Genomic DNA, 26882 nt, shown 5'->3' with positions numbered 1-26882 from the left:
CTTTCATCTGATGATGTCAAGGGACACGTGTATCTGCAGCCCAGAAGAGAGGCCTGAGCTGTAAATAGATATTTGGGTGAGGAAGACAAACATCAAGAACAGTTCTAGTTTGTGGCTTGCAGAGGAAGCTGCATGGTGGCACCCTTGCTGAGGTGGAGAATTCTGCCAGCAGCCAGTCTGACGTTGCACCCTAAACAACGTGTGGGGTCTTGAGCCAGCTATGCCACCTCACTGGCTTCAGTTTCTTCATCTGTAAAATGACACTGTGGGCCCCTTGCAGTTTTGTGACTCTGTGATTAATTGATGGCTTATTTTGTGTCCTCCTTCCTCTTTCCTTCTAGACAAATAAAGGCATTTTCCTGATGGTTCAGGAGAGAAAGTCAACAATATTTTATTTGCTTATCTGGAAGATGTGAAGTGAAATGGGGGCTTAAATTACCTAATTCTTAACATGCCTACTTACACACCTTGGAGAGGCTGACCCTAAGTCCCAAATAAAGAAAGTATAGTGAAATATCACATTCTCACTTCTTTTCTGCCAGATGACAGTTTAATGGGGCAAAATATTGATATTTCCAGTGCATTTTGTGAGTATTTTCCCTTTCAGGATTTTAACCTAGTGCAAAGCTCTCACGATTAACAAAAAAAAAAAAAAAAAAAAAAAAAAAACCCCTCTATAGATTGAATAAAGTAATTTTTTTGGTAACACGTGGCCTTTTTAATGTATTTTCCAATATGGCACGTGAATTTTTGTTCCATTAACAGTAGGCTGAGCACACCTATTAAGGAGCACATATACATACACACACACACACGCAAACACATACGTGGCAATAAAGCGTATATTACTTTATTAAATTATATGTATGGTTTTACTTGGCAGCGTTTTGTAATACCAAATAGTTTTCTTGGAGTTCACCAGTATTTGTCACTAATTAATACCTACAGCTTACTTTTTGTACCAGTCCTGTTCTTCTGGTTGTCTTGGTGTCTTATAAATCAGAACTATTGTTGTTCATGAACTTTCACTATTGCCAGCTTTTGCTGGTGCTTTTCCTCTTGATGCATCTCAAGGTTCTTCCTCCTCCTCAAAGGCTCCCAGCAACGGTGAATCCATTTTGTGATTGGGAAGGAAATAAGGCATGTGGTGAACTTCACATCCAGCACCTTCCCTCTAAGTATGTCACCATCTGGGCGCTGAGGCTCCCCTTGAAGATGGAGATCGGGAACATGGGGTGAGTCAGATCAAGGGCTGGAGAAATGCAGTGGCCCCCAACAGAAGCTGGAAAACCAGAGAGAAGACTGTGGATCTGATACTCCTGGGGCTCAGAACCTTTAGAACTCTTTATAAATGGGATAAAACTGGCTCTCTGGGCCCAGACCCCAGGAAAGCATCACCCGCAATAGATAACAATGGTCTGGGCTTGTTCTGATGGATCTGACTTGGATACTTACTGGCACTTTGACATGAGAAAATTAAAATGGGACTAATAACAGTGTCTATCTCATAGGATAGTTATTAAGATGAAGTAAAATAACGCAATACATAGAAGCACTGAGCAGAAAAGCTGGCCTTCAGGAGTAGTTGCAGTTACTTTTATTCTAATTTCCCTATTATTCTTCCCTGGGCTACTCATTTTCAGTTATTTGTGGATGCCAACCATGGTCCACAGCCTTCAGTATACTGGGTGAGGGTGAGGGTGTAGAGTCAGGGGTCAGATGGCCTGGTGTTGCTGCTGGCTCTGAGCCTTCTACCTGCATGACTCCAGTCATGTTATTTAACTTCTCAGTTGCTCACTTTCCTCACCTACACATTTAGGATGAGAATTATACTTCATAGTTGTCCAGAGAATTCAATGAATACATCTACAATGTGCTTAAAATTATACTTGGCGAAGAGCACTAAAAAATGATTGAAAATTTCTAGAAATTACTATTGTGTTATCGCAAGTAGGCTAAAATACTGAATCAAATATATTTGTGATGTATGATAGATCAAACATAGCACGGCTTATTTCCAGCTTACAAGGTAGTCTGCAGTGGGCATTCCTGAGCACGAGGTAACTCTCCTCCATGGCTGCAGAGCCCCAGAGGACGCAGGTGCCTTCATCCTGAGTCTCTGCCGTCATCTCGGTCCTCACTGTTGTCTGGGTCTGGCTGGAGGGTGGTAAAGAGAGCATGGAGGAGGCAAAGCTACTTCTTAAAATCTTTTGGTCCAAAGGTGGCATGAATTACGTGAATTAGTTATATATTTCTCCCGTTCTATTGGTTAAATTGCCTCACATGACTGTCTACACGCAGGGGGTATCAGGGAATATAAGCCAAAGCAAGTGGCACATTTGGCAAAGGGATCCATTTAAAAACAAACAAACAGAAACATTCACGTTATTGATAAATGGTGATACTTATGACAGAACAGCTAGCTCGCCACCAAAACCATTCTTCCTCTTCTTTGCCTTGGGTAATAACAAGGAGAAGAAAAAGAAGGTGATGAAGCTGGAAGAGGGAGAAAGGAAAGAGTAAAACGGGGGCAATGAGAAGGAAGGAGAGAGAGGAGAAGACACAAGAGGAATCGATGTTGTCCTTAGAGGCCTTTGAGACTTCAGCGGCCACTGAGAAGAAGGTGGCGCTTGAGGTTTATGGGCCCTGATCAGCCCCAGGCAGGTTATTTCTGTCACACTTTGGCATCTGTCCAGACCACCAACATGTGTTTCGGTGATGCTTTCTTTTTTCTGCAGAAGGTACGAGCCCAGCACTAACCTGTAGAGCCTAAAAAGTCTAGCTGTTCCTTGTAGCCAACTGTGTCAGTAAGTGTCACTGAAGAGTAATTTCGGGGGCTGCTGAAAAGATAAAACACTGATTACAGGATGACAGGTTTTCTCTGCTTAACAATCTTTGAATTATTCAGTAAACTTTGCTTCCAGAAGGTACATTAATAACACACCTTGCCTAAGCTGAGAGGCCTTTTCTCCTGGAAGGGAAAGCTTGTGAAGATGGTAGTAGCTTAACATAGCCCAAATACGTCCTCAGTAGGAAGAAAGAAAAATCACGTTTCCTAATCCAAAGAGTCCAAGAAATTAAATTCTCTCTATGTTCTGTTGCTAAAGTACTGCAGAAACTGCTCTAGACGGAAGGATATCAGAGGAAAGAAACATCGCTCCATGTTTAAAATTTATTTTATTTTTTGAAAAAAGAAACATGATGACATAGTCCAAAATCAAACAGCATAAAAAGTATACATTGAAAAGTTTATCTTCATTTTATCTACTTCCATCAATTTCCCTCTAATTCTATTTGTAGTATTTTTTTCATTTTTCTTCTTGTGTTTTTTTAAGAAAATAAAATGATAATGCACATTATTATACCTTTTTCTTTTTTGTTCCTACATTGAACGGAGTGCACTGTTCACACTGTGCTGCACTTGTTTTGGGGCTTCCCGAGCCACTACATACAAAGCAACCTCATTATTTCACAGCCACTGTGTGTTCCATGGTGGGCATGCTCCTTAGATGTTCCTGAGCATCTTATTCTGCTTTTTCCATTAGGAGTTTGCTTTCCCTTTACCCCAATCAAAGCAAAACACAATCATGTAACTGAGATGTGGTCCACACTTGACCATTGCCTAATTGTTCTAATTTGATGCTTAAATTGTAGCTTTGTGAAGCTGAGAATGAATACCCTCTTTTCCAGTTGTGGGGCCTGCGGCTCAGAGAAATCCTGCCATGCCTGAGATCTCTGCAGACAGTGGCAGAGGCAACTACAAAGCTCTCCTAACCTCTCCACGCCATCATCATGTCTCTGCCGTCAGGGACATCATAGGAAGGGTCCAGGTAGCCAATGGTCCCTTTGTTGGCCGCTTCTTCAATCCCCCCTCACACTCAACCAACTTGATCTGAGATCTCATCCATGCTGCTTAATTCCTGGATAGTTTTGAGTAGGAGGTCGGGCCTTTCACAAACTTGATTCTACTTGCTTTGGTTCAAGCTTCTATTAATAAAAGAATGGGCAGGAAACCACATTGCAAGATCAGCTCTTCAGGTTAGAAATAGTGAGTTTGCCAATATTCAGGCCTTCCAAGAAGAAGGGAGAATAGAAGGGTGAGGAACCCATTCAACACACATGAAATTATAACTATCATTATGTTTTAATATGTTTATGGTATCTCCCTCCCATTTTCTAAATTATAAGCTTCCCAGGCACAGAGGATGAATCTATTTCACTCACGACTTTTTCCCCAGAGCATAGAATTTGGCCTGGCACTCACTAGTGTTCATGGAAAATATCTATTGACCAGTTCATAATGAAGAGGAGGAAGCAGAGTCCTTTGGGCCTTCAAGAAGAATGTTTGCTGGATCCAATTGGCAGCCCACAGAGGCCAGGAGTCAGCTGCACATATCTGGGGCTGGGAGGACAGCACGGGCCTCCATCACCCTCTCTTGGTGCCACCTGTGACCGTGCACCTCTTTCCAGTATTCCCACTGCCTGTACATTGCAGCCAGAGACCTGAAGCTGTGCCTCTTCCCTGGGCTGGGCCATGGTAGGTGGGGAATACTTGTATGAGAGTTCTTGCTGCACACCTTTCATCTCTCTCTGTTGCGATCTATACCTGGTACTTGAAAAATGGCATACCTTTCCTGGGTTAGAAGAGGTAATTAAAAATAACTTTTCATTGCCAGTTACTGAACAGGAAGCCTTTGACTGAGTCCATTGACGAATCAGAGAGGGAAGTGTCATTTTTATGAATGAAGCTCTCACACCTAAGGGCAAAGGAACCACTGAGAATGGCCAATTTGGAGGAAGATTGTGTACACTTTGTTTTTCAGGATGAATGTCACTGTGCAAAAATATACACAACAGTGCAAGATAGTTTAACTAGTTAAACATATTTTTAAGCCTATTTCCACCTAGTGTTATAGGCCTTTGCAGGTGCAAAGGTGAATAAAAGAGACATAGAGTTCACAGATGTCTACAGAGTTAGTGTTCAAAACAAAGATACAATATTGAAACGGTATAATATGTCCTAACGTAGACCTCTGATACGGTTTGGCTGCATCCCCACCCAAATCTCATCTTGAATTGTAGTGCTCATAATTCCCACATGTTGTGGGAGGGACCTGGTGGGAGGTCATTGAATCATGGGGGCGGGTCTTTCCTGTGCTGTTCTCATGTTAGTGGAGAAGTCTCATGAGATTTGACAGTTTTATAAAAGGGATTTCCCCTACACAAGATCTCTTTCTTCTGCCATATAAGGTGTGACTTTACTTTTTCTCACCTTCGGCCATGATTGTGAGGACTCCCTGGCCACACAACCATGGAACTGTGAATTAATTGAACCTCTCTCCTTTATAAATTACCCAGTCTTGGCTATGTCTTTATTAGCAGAATGAGAACAGGCTAGTGCAGCCTGTTTTACTTCCATTTATATGGCAGTTCTAAAACTTCATTTATCCACGTACCACTTTCAAGATATTTCCTTTTTCAAATACCACCTTTATTATTGCTCCTGTTAAGCTCTTCAATCCTTATTTAAATTAGGATGCCTCATCTCACTGACACACACACACAAAAAACAAGTAGTACAATCCACCATGTAATAAAAAGTCACCTAAAGATTAATTGGGAAAAAATAAACTGATATTATTAAAAATCTGAGTAGTCACTGTGCCTTGCCTATGTCTATGAGTTTGTCTTTATTAACTAATGAAAAACAGCAGAGGTTCGAGAACTGCTGAAGACATTCCAGCATCGAACAGAGACTTTCTCCTAATATCACTGAAAGGATTGAGAAATAAAATGGGAATAACGCTTACCTCTGTTTTTAAATGCTGTGTTCCTTTGCTACCTATAATGTTTTTCATCTGAAATTATTTGTCTTACCCACTGAAATATACACCTTGCAATTTGGGTTTCCCAAAGTTACTATGGTGGTGAAAATTTTCCCCATCACTTAGGGCTGCAGCCCTAAGTAAGGACGAGGTCAGAGCAGGTGCTCCACCTGGGCGTGGAGCCTGCTTCTGCAGACGATCACCTGTGTGGTCCTGGCTGAGCGGCCTCTCTTCACCATGCCTTCGTTTCCTCATTGGTAACATCAGATAAATAATTCAGCCTCACACTTTGGAGTTCTGTGAAGCTTCTGTGTGTTAAACATGCATGGCTGTTGTATGCGGCTTAGGTGGTTAACGTCAGCTGTCTTCCTTACATGAGCACATGGAACAGGGCACCCAGCAGGTCTCACTCAGCATGCTTGAGTCACTCCTCTTTCTCCCCTGACACAACCCCCAACCACTGAACACACAGACTAGGCAGTAGCCACTGAAAGAAGTGTTCTCATCAAGGGACACAGCACAGCTACTTCTTGAGGGGAAGGTTCTGGAATTGCAGAGCAAGAGAGGCTGATTCAGGGTGAGTTCTGGACAGGTGAGGGTCAGAGCAGAGCATGTGCCAGAATGAGAGGAAGAGATGGATCCCTGAGGAAGGTAGAGAGAAGCCAAGATAGGCAACATGAGAGACACATTTCAGATGTCTTAGCAGTAATGCAAGTAGCTTAGCTCAGAGAGCAGTGACTTTAGATTAGGGCGGGATGGTGGAAGGAGAGGGTCCTCTGGCAACCTTAGGGCCATAAGCTCAGGAAGCGGTTTTATACAGACTAGAGGGCCTTAGCTGACAAGGAGTGTTATGCAATGATGGTGCAGTGGCCTGTCCACACGATCATTACTGTCCCATCACAAACATCTTCCTGCCCACCAGAAGGGATACAAGCAGAAGAGAGATGAACACCATTCCTTTAAACACTTTATTGCTCCTAATGCTATCCCTCCCCACATGTGTATACCTATGTAACAAACCTGCACGATCTGAACATGTACCCCAGAACTTAAAGTATAATAAATTTAAAAACCCAGTTTATTGCAATTCTGCTATTTTTGAAACATTAATACTATTGATGGGAAAATGTTATGTTTTGAGCATTCGGTATCTCCAGATGGGCTGTTTTGGGTTACTGTCCCTTAATTAAATCCAGTTCTCAGAAAAAGTACTGCTATTATTATCATATATTTTTACCAATAAGGAAAGCAAAGAGACCAAGATGATAATTTGAAAACTCCATTCTTAATTGGCAAGTGTAACGGAATCATAGCATAACACTTCCCTAAGCAGTTCCCACAAGTGCATACATTGACCTGAGGACTTGGAGACTTTGTTGGGAGCCCCAGTTAAGGGATCCACGGTGCTTATGAGCAGCAGAGATGCATGAGCCTCCTCGCCTACTTTTCAGGTCCTCTCACCGCTCTCAGACTCCATCCTGGCTGAGAAGACAGTGATTGTCCTGGACGACCGAGTCACCATCACGGAGCTGGGGGTGCAGCTTGTGGCTGGCATGTCTCTCTCCCTGCAGCCACATCGAGCAGACAAGAGGGCCATTGTCTCCACAGCCACTGCCCTGGACGTTCTTCAGTCCCCACAGCAGGTGAGTGTCCCAGGGGCCTGCGTCCCTGGTCAGTGGAGACGACTTCTCTCTCGGTTAGCACATCCTGCGAAGGAGAGCAGGAGAGACCCCCTGCCTGGGACTGGAGATTCTTGAAGCTGCTTGCTTCTTACCCAGGCTGCCCTGTCTCTGAGAACAGTATTCAGTGGCTTAGACACATTTCCCCTTATGTGCTTTTCCACACCGACCACATCCTCAAACGCCATTTGCTTTCCGCTGGGCTTATCAGTGCCAGGCACAGCCTGCTGTTAGACCGTGACCAAAGGATCACATGTGTTCACTTTTGCCAAAGCAGGTGGTTTGCAATGCTTAGGAATTCCATTTCAGCTGCCTGAACAAGCATGGCTAATAGACACTAAACTGCTACTGTTTACAGCAATTATTGTCAACTCTACAACTCTCTCTCATCTTTAAACTTTTACAAATTGTTTTTGAAGACAACCAGGGCTGCCGTGCCATTCAAGCCGGCCAGCCTCACAATGCGTCTCCCCGAGTCCTCCCAGGCAGGGCGTTTTGCTTCATCAGCACCAGCTTCCTAATGAAGAGAGTTCAAAGTGATATTAACTTGAACACCTGATTAGTTGCACCTGAAATTGATTTGGATTAATTGCCTGATCTTTCTAAATGTTTTTAAAAGGTCAAAGTCAAATTCTGTGGCATGCATGCAATAAATTAATTTACACTTTCATGCGTTTATTAAAGTCTACTATTTGTTCCTCATACCAGTGAGGCTATAGCACACTATTGATGCCAGTTCAAGGAATGACAAGAACTGTTCAAGGTTATAAAATATAAATGTCTATTTTTCTCAGTTATATATTTAGGGAACATGTCATTGTAAATCATTTTTGTAATTTTGATTTGTGGGAACCTGATTATAACATAATACTTTGGTTTCATTTTCCTTAGGAGGCAATAGTAAGTTCTTGAACCTTGTTCAGTGATGATTTGGTGACACCTTTAGACATTTATGATTCCAAAGATTTTTCATTTATTGTGTTATCATTGAGTGACATGGTGGTGACTATCCAGGCTCAAACCTTAAGCTCAAATGTTTGTGATTGCAGAGGACCCTTAAGTTAGCCACGATGATTAGTGAACCTGTCAGAGTCCAATCAGAGGAGAGTTCTTGCCCTGAGTGAAGAAAATGTCAAGGTCAAATTTGAATCAAATAGTGATGAGCACCAAAAATTTTTGTTTTGTCTTATTTTTACACTTAGACAGTAAGCATTTTTAGCTGAAATTTTCCTAAAGAGGCAGGAATGATATTGAGGGCATAAATCAGGAATATAAAGGCCACCTCAGTAATTCTGTAAAGCACGAAGGAAACCAAGAGAGAGCAGTCCAGGAATGGTTCCAATATGGCGCACCTGTTGGCTGAGAGGAAAGTATCAACAAAGGCACAACCCCCAGCCCCCTATGGAAGGAAATAATGCTACTAAAACTTGGTAGTCCAGATGTCTTCACAAGTTTCTCCACGTAAGGGGTGTCACCAGATCCTGATAGTCTTGGTGGCCGTAAAGTGACCTCAAGGGGGCTAACAGGTTTGAAGATTGGCATATATGCCCTGCTCTATGTGGGCATGTGGGGCCCCTTTTACCATACAACACACACACACACAAACATACATATAAGTGTGTGTGTGTGTGTGTGTGTGTGTGTGTGTGTGTGTGTGTGTGTGTGTGGCTGTGTATGAAACACCTATCTTTCGTTCTTCTGTAAAGGGACAACTCTAAATGAATGGCAGAAAAACTATGCTAAAATGTCCATTGTAGATTTGTGCTCCAGTGCTATAGGAAATGCATGGAAAAACTATGCTAAAATGTCCATTGTAGATTTGTGCTCCAGTGCTATAGGAAATGCATGGAAAAACTATGCTAAAATATCCATTGTAGATTTGTGCTCCAGTGCTATAGGAAATGCATGGAAAAACTGGGGCATGTGCTGTCATTTAGGTCAATATGTAACTTAAGTGCATTTTAAAAGTAAAGCTGAAACATTTAAATATTTGGCTATCTCACTCTAAAATATTGAAGCTAATGGGAGAGAAAACATTGAGTAAGAATATTGTGAAATACATGACATAAGAAGAGCTTTGTCCTAGAAAGTTCCCCTTGTTAGCTGTTGGTGGGAGTGTAACTTAATTCAACCGATGTGGAAGACAGTGTGGCGATTCCTCAAGGATCTAGAAATAGAAATACCACTTGACCCAGCAATCTCCTTACTGGATATATACCCAAAGGATTATAAATCGTTCTATTATAAAGACACATGTACGTGTATGTTTAGTGAGGCGCTGTTTACAATAGCAAAGACTTGTAACCAACCCAAATGCCCATCAGTGATAGACTGGATAAAGAACATGTGGCACATATACACCATGGAATACTGTGTAGCCATAAAAAAGGATGAGTTCATGTCCTTTGCAGGGACATGGATGAAGCTGGAAACCATAATTCTCAGCAAACTGACACAAGAAGAGAAAATCAAACACTACATGTTCTCACCCATAAGAGGGTGTTGAACCATGAGAACACACGGACACAGAAAGGGGAACATCACACACCAGGGCCTGGGAGATGGGGGGCTAGGGGATGGGGGAATTGGTGAGGGATAGCATTAGGAGAAATACCTAATGTAGATAACGGGATGATGGATGCAGCAAACCACCACCATGGCACATGTATACCTATGTAACAAACCCGCACAATCTGCACACATACCCCAGAACTTAAAGTATAATAAACACATTTTTTAAAAAAAGAAAGTACCCATGTTAAGATTGTTGATGGGACCACCAGGGTCATAGTGACCTTTCTCTGCATGACTTTCAAATTTCCTTTTCCTTTGTTGAACATACTTCAGAAATAAAGTGACCCCATTTTCCAGAATAAATACACCTTTTAAGCATGAGCAACATTATTTTTAGCCTGAAAATAAATATTGAAATTTTCAGTTGTCTAATTATTTCACCCACAAATATCCCTTTTTGAATTTTAGCATTGTATTGTAGGAGAGAAAAAGTAGTATCATTTCCTCACCCTTCACAAGGGTCACAGTTAACAACCTATAACAAAAGACAGGTTAGCAAGAGAAAAACATACTCGTTTATTTAATAAGAGTTTTGCATGTTACCAGAGCCTCCAAAGTGAAGAGCCAAAGACCCAGGGAACGTTGTGCAGCCCTATAGACGTATGATTGGACAAAAAGGGGGCGTGACCTAATGGCAATTGATGGGGAACTTAGTGAGGACTTTGCGTTAGATTCTTCCGGGTCTCTCTGTGTAGCCTTCCTTTCCACCTAATATAGGCGAGGACACCTGTCACATGAGGACTTTATGAACTACTTTCAGGGGATGTAGGTCAGAAAATTCCTTTATGGCCAGCTTTTGCGTGCAAAAGTGAGGGATGGCCTTGATGACCCTCTTGCTTCTGCAGCTTTCTCGATTCCCAAGGTGCCATATTTTTCAGTATCAGTTTCAGAACCTGGCAGCTTGTACACAGTCAAATTATACATATAGATGTATACATACACACATAGATACACACATACGTACACACATGGAGACACAGGCACACGTAACTATTCATATATTTTACAATTAGTCCAGATTTTTTTACATCCTTCATGCAAAATTTGAAGTCATTAAAATATCAAAATCAAAAGAAAAATGTTCATTAACAATTACAACCAACTATACTGGCTAAAAATTTTTCATCTTCTCTCCAGCAGGCTGGGGAAAACGTCTTTCTAGATGCCTTCGAAAAGGGCTTCTGTTTCTTACAGCCCCATCCAGGGTCAAAAGTTGCTGAAAGTCAATGCTGAAATGCACGATGCTGTGGGCGTTTGAGAGCCTTTGACCTCTGTCCACCTTTGGTCCTTGCTTGTCATTGGTTTGGTTTTGTATATGTATTTGGGGTAGGGGCTTTTACAGGGCCAAGGGGCCAGGGTGCTGAGGTTCTCAGAGCATGCAGAGCTCTGGAGACATAAGGATACCACAGAACAGGTGGGGACTGTCTTTGGGAAGCTGATGTAAGATGATTCAGCTGAAAGACGGGCCGTGCATTTGCGAAGTCACTAGAGGCTCACGGTTGGGATGTGAGTGTATTTCTTGAAACTGCCAGAGTCATGTCTGGCATGTTAGCAAATGTCACTCCTTGCTTTCAGGGTGAATAGAGATGCCACTTTGGCACTAACTTGACTTGTCATAATAAATACCATATACTAAGCCTGCAGTTTTCTCCAGGCCTTAAACACATCATTTAATTAACTGGATAAAAACACAGGAGTTGGCATTGTGAAACAGGCTGTGAAGTAGAAGGCTTTCCTGCCACTAAACTGTTGGGAACAAAAGAATAAAACATACACTCCCAGGTGCACAGACCCAGCCCTGCCAGAATTACTTCTCGGCACCTTGAGTAACTGTTTTTCATTGACAGCTTCCTCCTGGTCTTTTCCCTGGGAACATGGCCGAATTGAGCCACAGAACTCAGCCCCTTCTCCCCAGATCTCAGCGTGCAGATGTACAGTTTAGTAAAATCATTTTCAAAAAAGAAGGAAAATAAAGAAAGTTCGAAATAAGATGAAAAGAATGAAGCTTTTAGAGGAGTTTTGTGTAAATGTAAACACAACATTAAAAATGTATTTATTCATTGAAATTCTTAATACCTCTTGATTTTTTTACTGTTTTATATAATTGACATAGTTCATATTGGATGTTTGGAATTTCCTTTTAGATTTTTTACAAGTAAAGTAGAAAGAGAAGAAAACACTTTAACTGGTTGCAGCGTTTATAGATTACTCTTTGACTAATGCTTTCCACAATAGGAAATCATGATCAAAGTCCATTAGGGAAAATGCTCGCCCAATGGAGGAAAACAACAATGTTATCAATAGACAAACCTAGATAATGTTCATGCTGTATGACATACCTTCAATTTTTTTTTTTTTTGGCTGTAATTGTTATTTGGAAACAGATTTTTCACATAAAGCATTTTTTATTTTATTTTATTTTATTTATTTTATTGTACTTTGGGCTCTGGGGTACATGTGCACATCCTGCATCCTGCAGGATTGTTGCATAGGTACATACATGCCATGGTGGTTTGCTGTCTCCATCACCCCCTACCCCTCTGTCGCCTACATCAGGCGTTTCTCCTGCTATTATCCCTTCCCTTCCCCCCTGCCCCCTGCTGTCCCTCCCCTCCACTCCCCTCCACTGCCCCACCTAGCCCAGTGAGTGTTGTTCTCTTCCCTGGGCCCAAGTGTTCTCATTATCCATCACCCGCCTATGAGCGAGAACATGCAGTGTTTGGTTTTCTGTTCTCGTATGATGGTTTCTAGATTCATCCATGTCTCTACAAAGGACACGAATCCATTGTTTTTCCATGGCTGCATAACATTCCATGGTGTATAAGTGCCACATTTTCTTTGTCCAGTCTATTACTGATGGGCATTTGGGTTGGTTTCAGGTCTCTGCTATTGTAAACAGTGCCGCAGTGAACATACGTGTGCATGTGTCTTTATAATAGAAGGATTTATAATCCTTTGGATATATACCCAGTAATGGGATTGCTAGGTCAAATGAAATTTTTATTTCTAGATCCTTGAGGAATCACCACACTATCTTCCACAATGGTTGAACTAATTGACACTCCCACCAACAGTGTAAAAGTGTTCCTTTTTCTCCACATCCTCTCCAGCATCTGTTGTCTCCAGATTTTTTAATGATTACCATTCTAACTGGTGTTAGATGGCATCTCAGTGTGGTTTTGATTTGCATTTCTCTAATGACCAATGATGATGAGCATTTTTTCATGTTTGTTGGCCGCATATATGTCTTCTTTATTAGCTTACAAAGATAGATGCTGCTTTGGAAGGACGGGTCCATACGATGCTGGTTTTTCCCCCCATTTGAAAAGATTTTATTTCTTCAGGATAACTTAAATCATTTCTTAAACTGACACTTTCTTTTAGTTTTTTGGGCCAAAGAGCATGTGCCAGTTTGAGAGTTAAATCTCAACTTACTAATTTTATTTTTAAGGTTATAACCAAAATGAGTTTCTTTGTTCTCAGATGCTCCGAAACTAAATCTGACTCACCAAAGGAAATAACACCCAGGGCAAGTGTGGAAACTCACAGTTGATGTGGTTACTTCCTTCACAAAGGCTTCCTTAGAGAATGTGCCCATCGTCATCACTTAAGGATCTCTCTTTTATCCTTGTGGATGCCCAACTAATACAAGCATTTTCCATTCCCGTAACCGCTGCAGGCTGATGAGGAGCACAAACCTGGCTGATAAGCATGGCTCTCCATGCACTCAGCCCTCTCATTTCATTTTCCTTGTTGGTGGCAGTATCCTCTGGGCACCTCTGGAAATGTGCATGGGACCCACTGCATCTCAGTTGCTCTGATGCAGTAAATTATCCCACAGCAGCCAGCTCATATGCCAAGTTGGGAAAGTGTAAGACGTCATCACTACTGTCACTCCAGCGACTCTAACATATCTGGGCTTTTTACGTGTTCTGCAAAATAGAGCAGGCTTCAGAGCGTGTCTTTCTCCTTAGGGACAGTGAAAGGCCACTGCAAGATACTGACTTGTGCTCTAGGATCAAGGGCTCATGGTGCTGAGTGTTATAGAGGAAGAGTGGGTCATGCCCATTCTCCATAATTTGAGGTCCTTTATCTTTAAGCCTTTGACCAAATCATACTGAAGGGATTTCTCCAAGAGTTTCTTAACATTCTTGGAGATGTCTTGGGGAGCTGGAGATTTCTTACTAAAACAGAACTTGTTACATATCACAGGGTGCCCTGTGCTCCTAAATGTTAACAAACCTTCCCGAGTATTGATTGGCTAGAGGCCTCAGGCTTGTGCTAACCACAAAGGACTTCCCTCTTCCGTGATCACAGTACTCACATATTTTGTTACCAAGTCATTATCCCTTATTATAAACAATCATCTGAGGAATATTACTTAGTGCAACCTGGAGTTTCTCAGGAAGTCAGCCTCTGTTTCCCTTCCTTCTCCACCTGCTCAGCCTCTCCCAATGGGCAGGTGTGTTTTTGACCATCAGTAAATCTCCCACAACAGGCCCCAGAGCCTCTGGGCTCCCCCTGCAGAACAGTGACACAACTGGCCTGGATATTCCACCTGGGAAGAGCAACTCAATAAAAAGGGAGCATCATGTTAACTGACAATCACTGATCATCGGCGGAGGAAACATCCCATGACAGGTGGGGAGGCACTGTGACCATGACGGCATTGGACCTCTAAGCAGGGATCACAGTCAGAGTGTGTCCCCGGCTGCTAAAGGTGATTTCACCAGCAACACTATAAACAGTTGAACACCATGGCTGACCACCTGTGGGGGGGGCTGGCACTGCGCTGTACACCTGGCAGATGTGTGTTGGCTCTGTTTCAACCCCCAAAGTAGACACTAAAGGTAATACACAATGCCAGTGGGATTTGCAGCATTGGCCTGGGCACATTAATAATGCTGCCGCCCAGCATTGCTCAGAAGGCTCTTCCCTAGACAGTCCCCCAGATCCCTTTTCCGTCTATTTTAGCCTCTGCTTCAGTGTCTCTTCCACAAGGAAAACTTCCCTGACGCTCTGTCTAAAGAAGAACCCACCTTCCTTTATCTCCAGTTTTTACTCTGAGTTAATTTTCTCCATGGGGCTGTGGCCAGCTGATTCTATAGTAGATATCCGTGTATTTTTTGAATTCCTCCCCCTAGCCTGTGGTCAGTGGGTTCATAGCCATTGTGCCTGGAAGAGTGCCCCATGCACAGTGGGTCTTGAGACTGTTTGCCGAATGGATCCCTGTTGCCCGTGTTAGTTTCTTAAAGAAACAGTGGCTGGTCGGGTTTCCTTAAAGCAGAGCCTGGGATGGGACAAATGATTTACTGAGGGGTGGGGGTTTCTCAGATGAAAAGTGAGAGACACAGAAAAAGAAGAGCTGTGGAAGGGACTGATGGAGCCTGGGAGTGAAGCAGGACGAAGATGTCGGCCTGGCTGAAGCCCAGCTGAAGCTGATCCCGTGGGAGTTTCAGAGTGTGAATGCCTCCAGAGTGGTCTCATCTTAGGTGAGCGCTCCAGCTTCTGCTTCCTAACATTGGGCCAACATCGCCTTCAGGCTACTCCTGGTGGATAGTGTAACTTTCCTGGCACTTCTGGGCAGGGTGGCTGGGGTTGGCTGGAGCATTCCTCGATAGCTGGGCAAGGATGAGCCCTGTTGGCTGCACTGTGGACGTCAGCAGTGGATGGGTGCAGAGACCCAAAATGGGATCTGAGTGGGAACCCAAGAGCACCCACCGGACTGATTTTCTGAGTAAATTTGTGTTATATAGAATTTGTTGAGAAGCTATGGTGTTGGGAGGAGAGAAATGAACAGAAACTCTTGGCATAAACTCTGGGATCCCTAGGGCATTATTTAGAGGGGTTTGAGAGGGTCTACTAGTTCTTCTGAGGTTCAGTTGAGATGCTTCCCATGCTAAGAAGTAGAGCATAGCTTCCTGATTAGTAGCTCTGAATCTTCCACTGAATTCTAAAAAGGGTCTGCGGCCCATGAGAATGTCAGGCTTAGAACGCTCTCACTGATCTCTCTAGATTGAAGGTTGTCACCCAGCTATGCAAAGTCCTCTAAATAATTAACATGCATTCTTTGAATCACTGGTACGCCCATCTTGTCACATGCTGGAGATCCATAGCATCCATGCTCTGGATCTTGGGGCCAAGGACGTCCTTCCATTTCACACACCATGCTGGCAGTCTCATCGTGACACACGTTTGGGCATATTTCTGGACTTGTGTGAACATCTGAAGGAAGAAAACCATTTGGAATATGTACATTAAATTACCATAATAAGAGCTGCAAGGCAGTGCCTTAATTTAATTATTCCTGGTATATTAAATCCTATTTTCTTCTTCATTTTGCAGTTGAGGAAATTGAGCCTTAAACATTAAAACAAACTGGCAGAGGCCACATCATGGCAGGTGACAGCTGGGATTTGAGCACAGGCAGCCAAATTCCATGCAGCCCACTCTCCTAACCCTGTGTGCACTGAGTCATTCCCCAACGTTTGAAGATCCGTATATAGTAAAGTATATTGGAAGGTGGAGGTAACACATTGCAAAGCGTCTTATCTTACAGTCTATTTCACCGTGACATTTCTTTATGGAGACTTGATTGTGCCATTAGCAAGCTTTTTAAAGGCCAGGGAGAAGAGACACTTTAAGTTGATTTATCAGGTGTCTCCACCACTGAAAACCGAGGAGAAATGAAAATAAAGCAGCTTGAAAGGCCAAGTGGCATCAGCTAGAAAATGAAGTCCATTTTGACAATTTCTCCAACACATCACTTTGAAGAACTCCTCTGTTTTGTAAAGTGAGTCAGTCTCCAAGGTTTGTGCCCTGATGTAGTCTGTGAAAAACACAATTCCTATCATTCTTTCCTCTGACTGTTCCGCCTTGTTATTAGGGTGGCAATGGGCACCTCCTCTGAGTCAGTTCCTTGTGCATAATAATGCTGTCAAATAAAACAATAGCAACAGATGAAGACACCAGCCCCAGTGTCACCATTAATTAAATATCAAACCAACAAAATAAACCAGACCAATCTGCTTTCCTTCAAAGCAAGGGCAGTCTCAATCACTTACACGGCAGTTTCTGCGACAGAAAGTGTAGTAATTACCCTCAGAAAACTGGCACGCAAGCACTTAGGAAGCGCGCAATCTCATTAATTCTACGTCTTGAACATGCTACGTCGATGCTGAGCAAACCACAAATGCCTTTTACTGCCTCATATTCAATTTAATGTCAGAGTTCTGCAGACTAGATTATGAAATAATTTTTTTTCTTCTCCCTTAGGGTAATTGTGTCTGTTGGGGAAGATGAATATTACAGTAGATCCATCCTTGTCTCTATTCACAAACCGGTTTTAGCCATGGTGGGTTCACCTGCTCCTGTGGACTTAATGTCTATTTTTCCTCAATTTAAAAACTGTGCCTAGCCATTGCCTTCCTTGCATTCGTGCAGCACGTTTGCTTATGACTTCAGAGATGGACAATGTACATTGTCCACTCTGCCCCAGGGGTTAATAGAGTGCCCTCCATTGGGAAATAATGAGGTGATGAGGAGGATGACGGTAGAGTTTGATGGCACCACTGGTGGATTATTTCCTGTCTTCTGGCTGTCAGCCCACGCATCCCTGCCCCATGGACTTTGGATGTGGTCACTCATTGACCAACGGAATGAAGATCAAAGTAACAATGGGCTGATTACAAGTTGGAGGTGTTAGGAGACACACCTGGGGATTCTCACCTGCCGCCTCCTGGAATGTCTTTCACCAGGAAAATCTGCAGGTGCCAGCGACGGCTGCTTCAGCCTGGATTCTAGAAAAAGAAACCTCACAGAGTTGAGCCAAACCCAGTAGAGTTGAGCACAGGAGAGTCCAGCCAAGCTGCAGGAGACCCACAGCCTCAAGTAAAATGAGCCATCAGTCAACAAATATTTTTGGAAGCCACTGAGACCTGGGAGGTGTTTATTCTGCAGTAATGTTTGATGGATGTGATCACTCATAATAATATAGAACTTACCGCACACTCTTTATTCTAAGCACTTTATATTAATTGTCTGATTTAATCTTAGTAACTCCATGCTGTTGAAACTGTTAGTGTCCACATCTTACACATGGGGAAACTGAGGCACGGTGTGTCCACATAATCGGTCCAAGGACACCAGCTAGCATGTGGCAGCACTAGGACTTGAATCCTTGAGGCATAAACTTGATGAGCAGGACTGGCTTTTTCAATGTGTTATCCTCACATCAGTCTCAAGATGTAAGTGAGACAGGTTCCCTCCTTGTCGCTGAAGAGGAAACGGGTTCAGAGAAGTAAAGTCTTCAACTTTAACATCAGAGTGTGATGTGGCACTGGGTCTCCTTTCCTCATCCGTTACCCCTCAGTCTGTTCTCAATGGAGCAAAAATGAGTCTGTGAAAAGCGAAGCCATGTCATGTCTGCTCCTAACTCTCCACAAATCCCATCTCACTCAGAGTAAAGACAACATCCTCACCAAGACCCACAAGGACATCCATCATCTTCCCTCCTCCCTTGCCTGACCTCACTTGTTCCTCCTCACCTCCTGGAGGCAGAGCCTGGCTCCCTCCCTCACCTCCTGGAGGCACAGCCTGGCTCCCTCCCTCATCTTCTGGAGGTGGTGACTGGCTCCCTCCTTAGCCCCTGAAGATGGTGCATTATTTCTTCCCTCACCTGCCAGAGGTATTTCCTGGCTCCTCCCTCACCTCTAGGAGACAGCACATAGCTCCCTCGGTCACCTCCCAGAGATAGGACATGGCTCTGCATTCACCTCCTAGAGTTAGCACATGGCTCTGCATTCACCTCCTAGAGATAGGACATGGCTCTGCATTCACCTCCTAGAGATAGAACATGGCTCTGCATTCACCTCCTAGAGATAGGACATGGCTCTGCATTCACCTCCTAGAGACAGCACATGGCTCTGCATTCACCTCCTAGAGATAGGACATGGCTCTGCATTCACCTCCTAGAGATAGGACATGGCTCTGCATTCACCTCCTAGAGTTAGCACATGGCTCTGCATTCACCTCCTAGAGATAAGACATGGCTCTGCATTCACCACCTACAGACAGCACATGGCCCCTCCCTCAATTCCTGGAGGTGGTGCCTGGCATCCCTCTCACCTCCTAGAAGTGGTGCCTGGCTCCTTCCTCAGGACCTGGAGGTAATTGTTCACCTCCTGATCACAGTGTCTTTCACCAACAGCCCTCCTTGTCTCCCTTCCCTGGTCTACGTTTCTCCAGGGCACTTACTGTTCCATGAGCCATTCCACTACCTGCTGTAGGTTCTTCCTGCTTTATTCTCAGTGTCTTCTTTCTGGAGTGTCAGCTTCATGAGTGTAGCTGTCCATCTCAGTCCCTGCTGTGTCCCCAGCACCTAAATGCACATGTCACATGGAAGTGCAGGCTGGAGATGAGAATCCATGTGCCCAGACTCCTGGCTCAGTTCTCTTTCTATTCTGAATGGTAAATGTCCCACAGTAGTTCCTGAGCTCAGGGTAAGATATGCACAGAGAAAACACATACTGATGGGCTGCTACTTGCACAATCCCCGTATGTTCAAGGTGTTGATTCTCAACCAACTCTACCTGCCAGTCATTGTGCCAGGCACCAGCGATTTACAAACTTTACAGGTGATTGTGACAATGACCTGCAACCTGGTTTCATCGTGGCCATTTATGAACGAGGCAATGGAGGTTAAAGAGATGAAGCCACTTGTATAAGGCCACATAGCACTGGAGGCAGCTTGGAAGGTGATTGAAGCTGTATTATTATTATAGGTCAGGACCAGCACCCAGATGAGAAACCCCGCTGGTGATTATATCCATTATTCTCACTCCAGACAACCCCATTTATTCTAATAATAACCCTCTGAACTGAACTGGGAACTGGAAGGTCATAGGTGGTGTTGGGGGCAAGGACTCAGCTGTGAGTTCCACTCCTGTCTGAGAAAAGAGGGTGAACAGGCCCAGGAACTTCCAAACATGCAGACCTTGTGCTATGTCAACCTTTGATTAAGAAATAAATGTACTCCGTTTTGTTAAAAATCCAAACAACAAATATCTCAAGTCGAAGAATAAGCTAAGACCTTGACTTCATGGTAAAACATAATGTATTTGTTTTCTGTAGAGAAGATTGATTTCTTGTCAGAAAATGGAAGAAATAAAATGGAAGAAAATTGACAAATTGTATAAAAGTGGTTTTAAAGTTTTTTGCAACTTCAAACAATCCACAATTGGGTGAGACTGCTGCTACAATACAAGGCTATATGGGCCCACATGGGCAGGACTCACAAACGGAAGCTTCTTTTGCTCACATGTTGGACTGTGGACGCCTCATCTGGCATTAATGATGGCAGTGTTTATTGCTATAATCTGGAGACAGGACCATGAAAGGTGGCCAGAGGAAAAGAAAAAACAAAACACCTTATTTTTTTTCCAAAATGCTTTTAGGAAGCTGTTTCTTATGCCCCAGACTCCTAGAATCTCACAAAGGCTGCAGTTTCTTTGGGTCAAAACATTGACTGACTCAACTTGCCTCTTAGAGGAGATGATGTGAGTAAAGTGACAGAAATTCACATGAAGGTGTAGAACATTGCTTCTGCGTTATCTTCAGATATTTATCTGGGTAGAGTACTGGAGGCCAGATAGTCCTATCTGCATAGGAGTTGGGTGAGTGTTGTATTTACTCATCCTTCCTTCCAACCAATATTTTTAGATGAATTTTATTGGGTATATTTGAGGTTTACAGGTTTGCAAGATGATGATATGGGATATATGCCGATAGTAAAATGGGAACACATCTCTCATCTCACAGTTTGCCTGTGACAAGAGCAGCTGCCTTTTTCATATTTAACAGAGAAATCCCTAACATGGTATTTTATTAAGCTCACTAACAACGTTTTTGAGTGCCAACCCCAGGATAGTCATTGTTTTAAGCATTGGGAATAGGATGCTAAAGCAGCACATACGGTTCCTGCTCCCAAGGAGCTTATATAATATCATGTGTATGTGTGGGATGTGGCAGGTGGGTGGGGTGGGGGGATGGGGGCGAGGTTGCAAAGAACCAATGAAGGAGGAAAATACAGCAGGTCAGGTAGGTTAAAGAATTATGGGGAAAATAACACAGGAGGCACATAGTACGTACCTATTAGTGGCAACTGTATTGGAAAAAAATATATAAGCATAGATCTCATTGATAAGCTGATGTTTGAGCTTGAACCTAAAGGAAATAAGCGTGGAGGGCTTGGGTCCTGGGGGAAAGGAATATCCCAGGGAGAGATAGCAGTGGCCCTAATCAGGGAGCGTGCCTGACCTACCTGGGGTAGACCAAAGACAGCATGCACACAAAGCCTACAACAGTGACTGTTGCAGGGCTGGTACCAGGGGAGCTGGTGGTGATGAGGTCAGGAACTCTGAGTGAGGGGCTTATATCAAGATGGCTCAGTGACCTGGTCGCTTGGACCATGCTGTAAGGATCAGCAGTGATCAATGTGATGGTGCGTGTTGCCTGCCCACCGTGTATGCCCCTGCCTGACAGCACATGCCACTTTTGCCCACACTCATTGGCCAGGACTAGCTAATGGCTTTGCTCAAAGACAAGACAGAGAATTATATTTCTGCTGTGTGCCCAAGAAGAGGAAAGCCTGCAAATATTTGGTAGGCCTGTGTAATTGCTTCCGTATCACAGAAGCATCCAGAAGAATTTGCTTATTGTCTGGAGTAAGCAAGCAAAAACATTTGGAAGGCATTATCTGAAGAAACAATGTAGCAATTCCAACTAGGTGATTCTGCAGTCAGTTAATGATATTTGACATTTCTGCAATGATTCGTGTTAACTTTGAGGCATTTTAAAGTGACCTTTAATCTGTTGCCTGAATTGGCAGCAGAGAGGTGAACTTCTTAAAGCCACACCAAGATGAAAAATGCATCCTGAGTGATGGAGGTGCGCTCCTTCCTTGTCAGGCTACCCATGTATTCACCACTTTGTATATTTCTCTGGTATTGAGCAGGCAGGAATGTTTCATTTATTCTTTCCTCTCTTCCCCTTGCCCTACTCCCTTAATGTTCAGGCTCAGAAGTAATGAGACAGCTGCCTTTCCTGGCATAGAGAACTAATGGTGACAGATTCTTTACATATGCAAATATATCCTGAGTGATACTTTAAATATAAGATGCTTGATGATAATGAATTTAATGTTTTAAGTATCATGCCTAATTTAGTGACTTATCCGTTTTTTGGTGGTTCAGAAATCAACACATTTTCATTCTATTGGGTAAATACTAATCAAGTTGCAATGACATGTGGTAATGAATTAGGTCTCAGGGAAGGATGAGATTCCCTCTGCTACCTGTGGTTTAAGTTTGTGTCATTCTTGAGGCCAACTTAGAATCCAGCCCGCGATAGCATACCTCTTGTTACTGCAGAGTGAAAATCAAAGTGGTTGAAAACAACCTTCTTTGGCTCAGAGCTGCAGGACAATACCAGACACCAATAATTGGATAAACAGCCAGATTTAAATATGAGCAAATAATAGAATGTAGTTCAGGATTATTTATCGTGCAAGGATTTTCTGTGTCTCGATGAGAAGTGCACATTTCTCCTTGTGAACAGAGTCCGACTTGTGAAATTCTGTGTGTGTGTGTGTACAGGTGTGTGCATGTGCACTCACATGCACCAATTCAGTAGTATTTGAACTATCAAGATTTTAATCCTCATCTCAATCCCATGCAACAGCCTTTTTCAGTATCTGCATGTTTAGAGGTGGAGGGAACCGGGATTTAGAGAGGCAGCTTTTCTGCTTGCTCACATTCGCCCAGGCAAGGAATAAGCTGAAATCGAATCAGATCTGTCTGCCACCAAGACATCCTGGCACCTCTGCAAAGATCACAGTGTTAGAGTTGGCAGGTGTCCAGACATAAGCAGGAGAGGGGACCCCCTAAACAAAGAGAAGTCTGGAAAATCTCATGTCTCAGGGACCACCTGAAGCAGGTGTGGTAGATATAAGCAGAGAGGAGGGGAAATACCTATGCAGAAAGGAATGTCTGTTCAGGAGCCCAGTATTCACCCATTCTGTAGTTAACCTGTCAGAATGCAGCCAAGTGCATGCTGATAAGAAGGAAAACAAGAAAGTCCTCAGAAAAAAAAAAAAACCTGGTGCCAAAGTACAAATTAAAACAGAGACAGAAATTCCAAGGAGAGAACGCAGGCGCAGTAAGTACAGATTTAACCATTATATGACCTTCTTGGGGTGGTGGTCATGAGCAATGCAGCCATTAGGTAGTATTCGTGTTCAGTCCTGCCCACACATGCCACACAAATTAACAGTAAGGGAGGGTCTCATCAGCCTGGGAAGGGAACCAGGTGGGGAAAAGGCAGGGACTTAAGGCAGGTGCATGAAAACTAGACAAAGAAAAGAGGCAGAAACTTGAGATAGAGGCAGAAACTTCAAAACAGATCCCACTGGCCGGGTGTGGTGGCTCCACCTGTAATCCCAGTGCTTTGGGAGGCCGAGGCAGGTGGATCACCTTAGATCAGAGTTCAATACCAGCCTAGCCAGCATGGTGAAACCTCGTCTCTACTGAAAATACAAAAATTAGCCAGGCGTGGTGGCGCACACCTATAATTCCAGCTACTTGGGAGGATGAGGGAGGAAAATCACTTGAACCTGGGAGGCGGGGGTTGCAGTGAGCCAAGATGACTGCATTCCAGCCTGGGCAACAGAGCCAGTTCCGCCCCAAAACAAAAGGGTCCAACAGACATAATAACATAATAAAAACCCAACACTGGAGAACTCTCACGCTGCTGCTGGCACCCCCACTTCAACCGCCCGCTCTGCCATGTTCTTCCAGAGTGTACTGTCTCTCTCTAAATAAGCTCTCTGCTCTCCATTTTCCTGCAATATGTTCTCTTTGTGGCTAAATCAGTCGCTTGGCAGAATGCTTTCTTCCAGGTTAGACAAGACCTGGGATATGTACTCTCCCCACCCACAACTAGACTGTTCAAAACATTCGTGGCAGAAGGTACTCTCGGGAACTGCCAAGGGTGGTGTTTATTTTCCCTCCTCACTCCACAAACCAGGCTCAAGTCTGTGGCAGAGTTTCCCTGACAAGAGAAGCCTCCAAGCGCCGTCCCCTGCTGGTTCTTTAACCTCAACTCCTCATTTGGATTGTCTGTGCACACTCTTCCTCAAGGATGTGGGATGATAATGGGGGTGTTTTCAGGAGCTCCAAAGCCCAGGGAGATGCCATCGTATTGGTGGTTTGAGGACCATCTATCTCTCAGCAAATAGGAAAAGAAATCCTAAAAGAAACATTTGAGCTGAAAATACGATACCTGAAATAAAATATTCAGTAAATGTGCTCAGTAGAAGACTAGAGAGGACAGAAGGAAAGTCAGTGAATATCAAAGAAAATCCAGTGTGAAATACAGAGAAAACCAAAGAATATTTTTAAAAAATCAATAGAGCCTCACAACCTATAAGGTAACATCAACAGTTTTGAAATGTGCATAAGGGGAGTCATGGAAAGACTAGAGATATCACCTGAGCCAGAACAAAACTGCTTAAAAACTCATGGCCAAAATGCCCCATATTTGTTGATAGAAATGAATTCATAGATCCCAGGAGTTTAAGTAGAATGAATTTAAAGAAAACCTCACCCAGACATATCATCTTGAAACTGCTGAACATCAAAGACAAAGAGACGAGAAAATAGCCAGAGAAAACAATATATTGGATAAAGTATGATGTGACTGATGGCAGATTTCTCATCAGAAACCATGGCAGCCGGAAGACAGTGGAAAGACCCTGTTAAAGGGATGATGAGGGCGAAGCAAAACAAAAGAAAAACAGACTGAATGTCATGGCTCATGCCTGTGGTCCCAACTCTTTGGCAGGCTGAGAAAGACTGATCACTTGAGCTGGGAGGTCAAGGCTGCAGTGAGCTATGATTGCATGACTGCACTCCAGCCTGAGAGATGGAGTGAGACCCTGTCTCAAATAAAAGTAAAAACAAACAAGAATACTATTCCTCTGGGTCAGTAGTGTTTGCTTATCTCTTATTTATAATGAGGAAAAGGCCACAATTGTTACAACATAGCTTCTCGTCAAAAATGAACCCGTTATGCAGATGTGTGAAGATCCAGAAACTATGAGACAGATGAAGCCAATCAAATATTCCAGATACTGATGGCCACCTGGCCGACAAGCTTGGTTTCCAACAGGAGTGTTTAGAATCGCTATAGACAAGCTAAGCTCCAGTGTGATGGCGGCAACCATATTGGAGCAGAGGCATGACTTAAAATACCGTGAAAATATGGCCCCTGCAATTTATTTTTGCTACTTGATGGAAGAGGCAAGATGTCAACTTGGTTGAGACGTAATTTAAATAGGATAAAGTGTCCAGCTGGAGTACACAGGTTGATGGGTTTGGACAAATGCATGCGTCCGTGTAACTATTGCACCAATGAAAGTCTAGCATGTTTCCATCAGCTTGGCTAGTTCCGTCTCGCCCTTTGCCGTGACCCAAGGCCCCTGGCTCCACAGGCAATGATCGGATTTCCTCACTTTCATAGGTTGCCTTTGCTTGTTCTGGAACTCTGTGTTATTGAGGTCAGGCACCACTTAACCTTTTTTGTCTGGCTTCTTTCAGGCAACAAAATGGTTTTGAGGTCCAGCTATCAAATATGTCAGTGCCCTGCTTGCTCCTTTCTTACTGACGAACTAAATTAAGTGCATGTATTTCAGTGCATTCATTTAACTGTCTAAGTGAATAAATCATTCAAGACTCAAGTAGGTGAATGTCAGGAGTTTGAGACCATCCTGGCCAACATGGCGAAATCCCATCTCTACTAAAAATACAAAAATTAGCCAGGCGTGGTGGTGGGTGCCTATAATTCCAGCTACTTGAGAGGGTGAGGCAGGAGAATCACTTGAACCCAGAAGGCGGAGGTTACAGCAAGCCAAGATTGTGCCACTGCACTCCAGCCCCGGTGACAAAAGAAGACTCAGTCTCAAAAAAAAAAAAAAAAAAAAAGAATCAAGTAGGGCATTTCTACAGTCGTCTCCAGAATCTATTCAGGTTCCCTCCCGTGGAATGCCTGGTGGCTGGGGGCTGACATTCTCTGCTTTGAAGAAGTGAGAGATTCACTTTTAACTCCATCTTATTGGAGGAAACACACACATCTGGTACATTGTAGAGTGACTAACAGCTCTTCTTATGAGGCATGGCCTGGGGTTGGCCATGCATCATTTTGGCCATCCATCTGCATATTTTGAGACTGCTCTCTGTTGTAAGCCCTGCGGGCATCTAAAATCTGGTGATTTAATCTCCCTCCATTATATCTTAGTTTGTCATGGAGTAATGGTTTATTGCAATCTCTATTTTGACCAGGCAGTGAAAGCAAGAGGGATATCATTCTGCTGGGTGCATGAGCCAGGTGCAGCAGGAGACTCTGCAGAGGGAAGGGAGTTCTCACAAAATGTTTAGTTGCAGCCAGTTGATGTCACCCTCGGTTCTGAGAAAGGATGGGTATTTCTGACCTGGAAAATGATTACTTGTCTTCACAGTTGGCTACAGCGGTTTGAGACTTTTACAGGCCATTTACACGTTGACCAAACGAAGCTTCACATGCGTGTTTTCCTTATAACTCATGGCAGATGGTGTTGTAGAGTGACTGCACCTCTCGCACAGCATGTGAAGAAGTCAGGCAGATTTCCGCACCCCTGCATTTCCACACCACCATTGTTTTCACTCCATCTGGCAATGTGGTTTCATTGAATTTGTTCACCCCATAGCAGTTC

The sequence above is a fragment of the Sapajus apella genome, unplaced genomic scaffold (assembly GCF_009761245.1).
Source record: "Sapajus apella isolate SASKATOON/1434 unplaced genomic scaffold, GSC_monkey_1.0 scaffold2, whole genome shotgun sequence".
In the NCBI taxonomy this organism is placed as follows: Eukaryota; Metazoa; Chordata; class Mammalia; order Primates; family Cebidae; genus Sapajus; species Sapajus apella.
The sequence above is the reverse complement of the archived record's forward strand: the minus strand, read 5'-3'. Positions refer to the sequence as shown.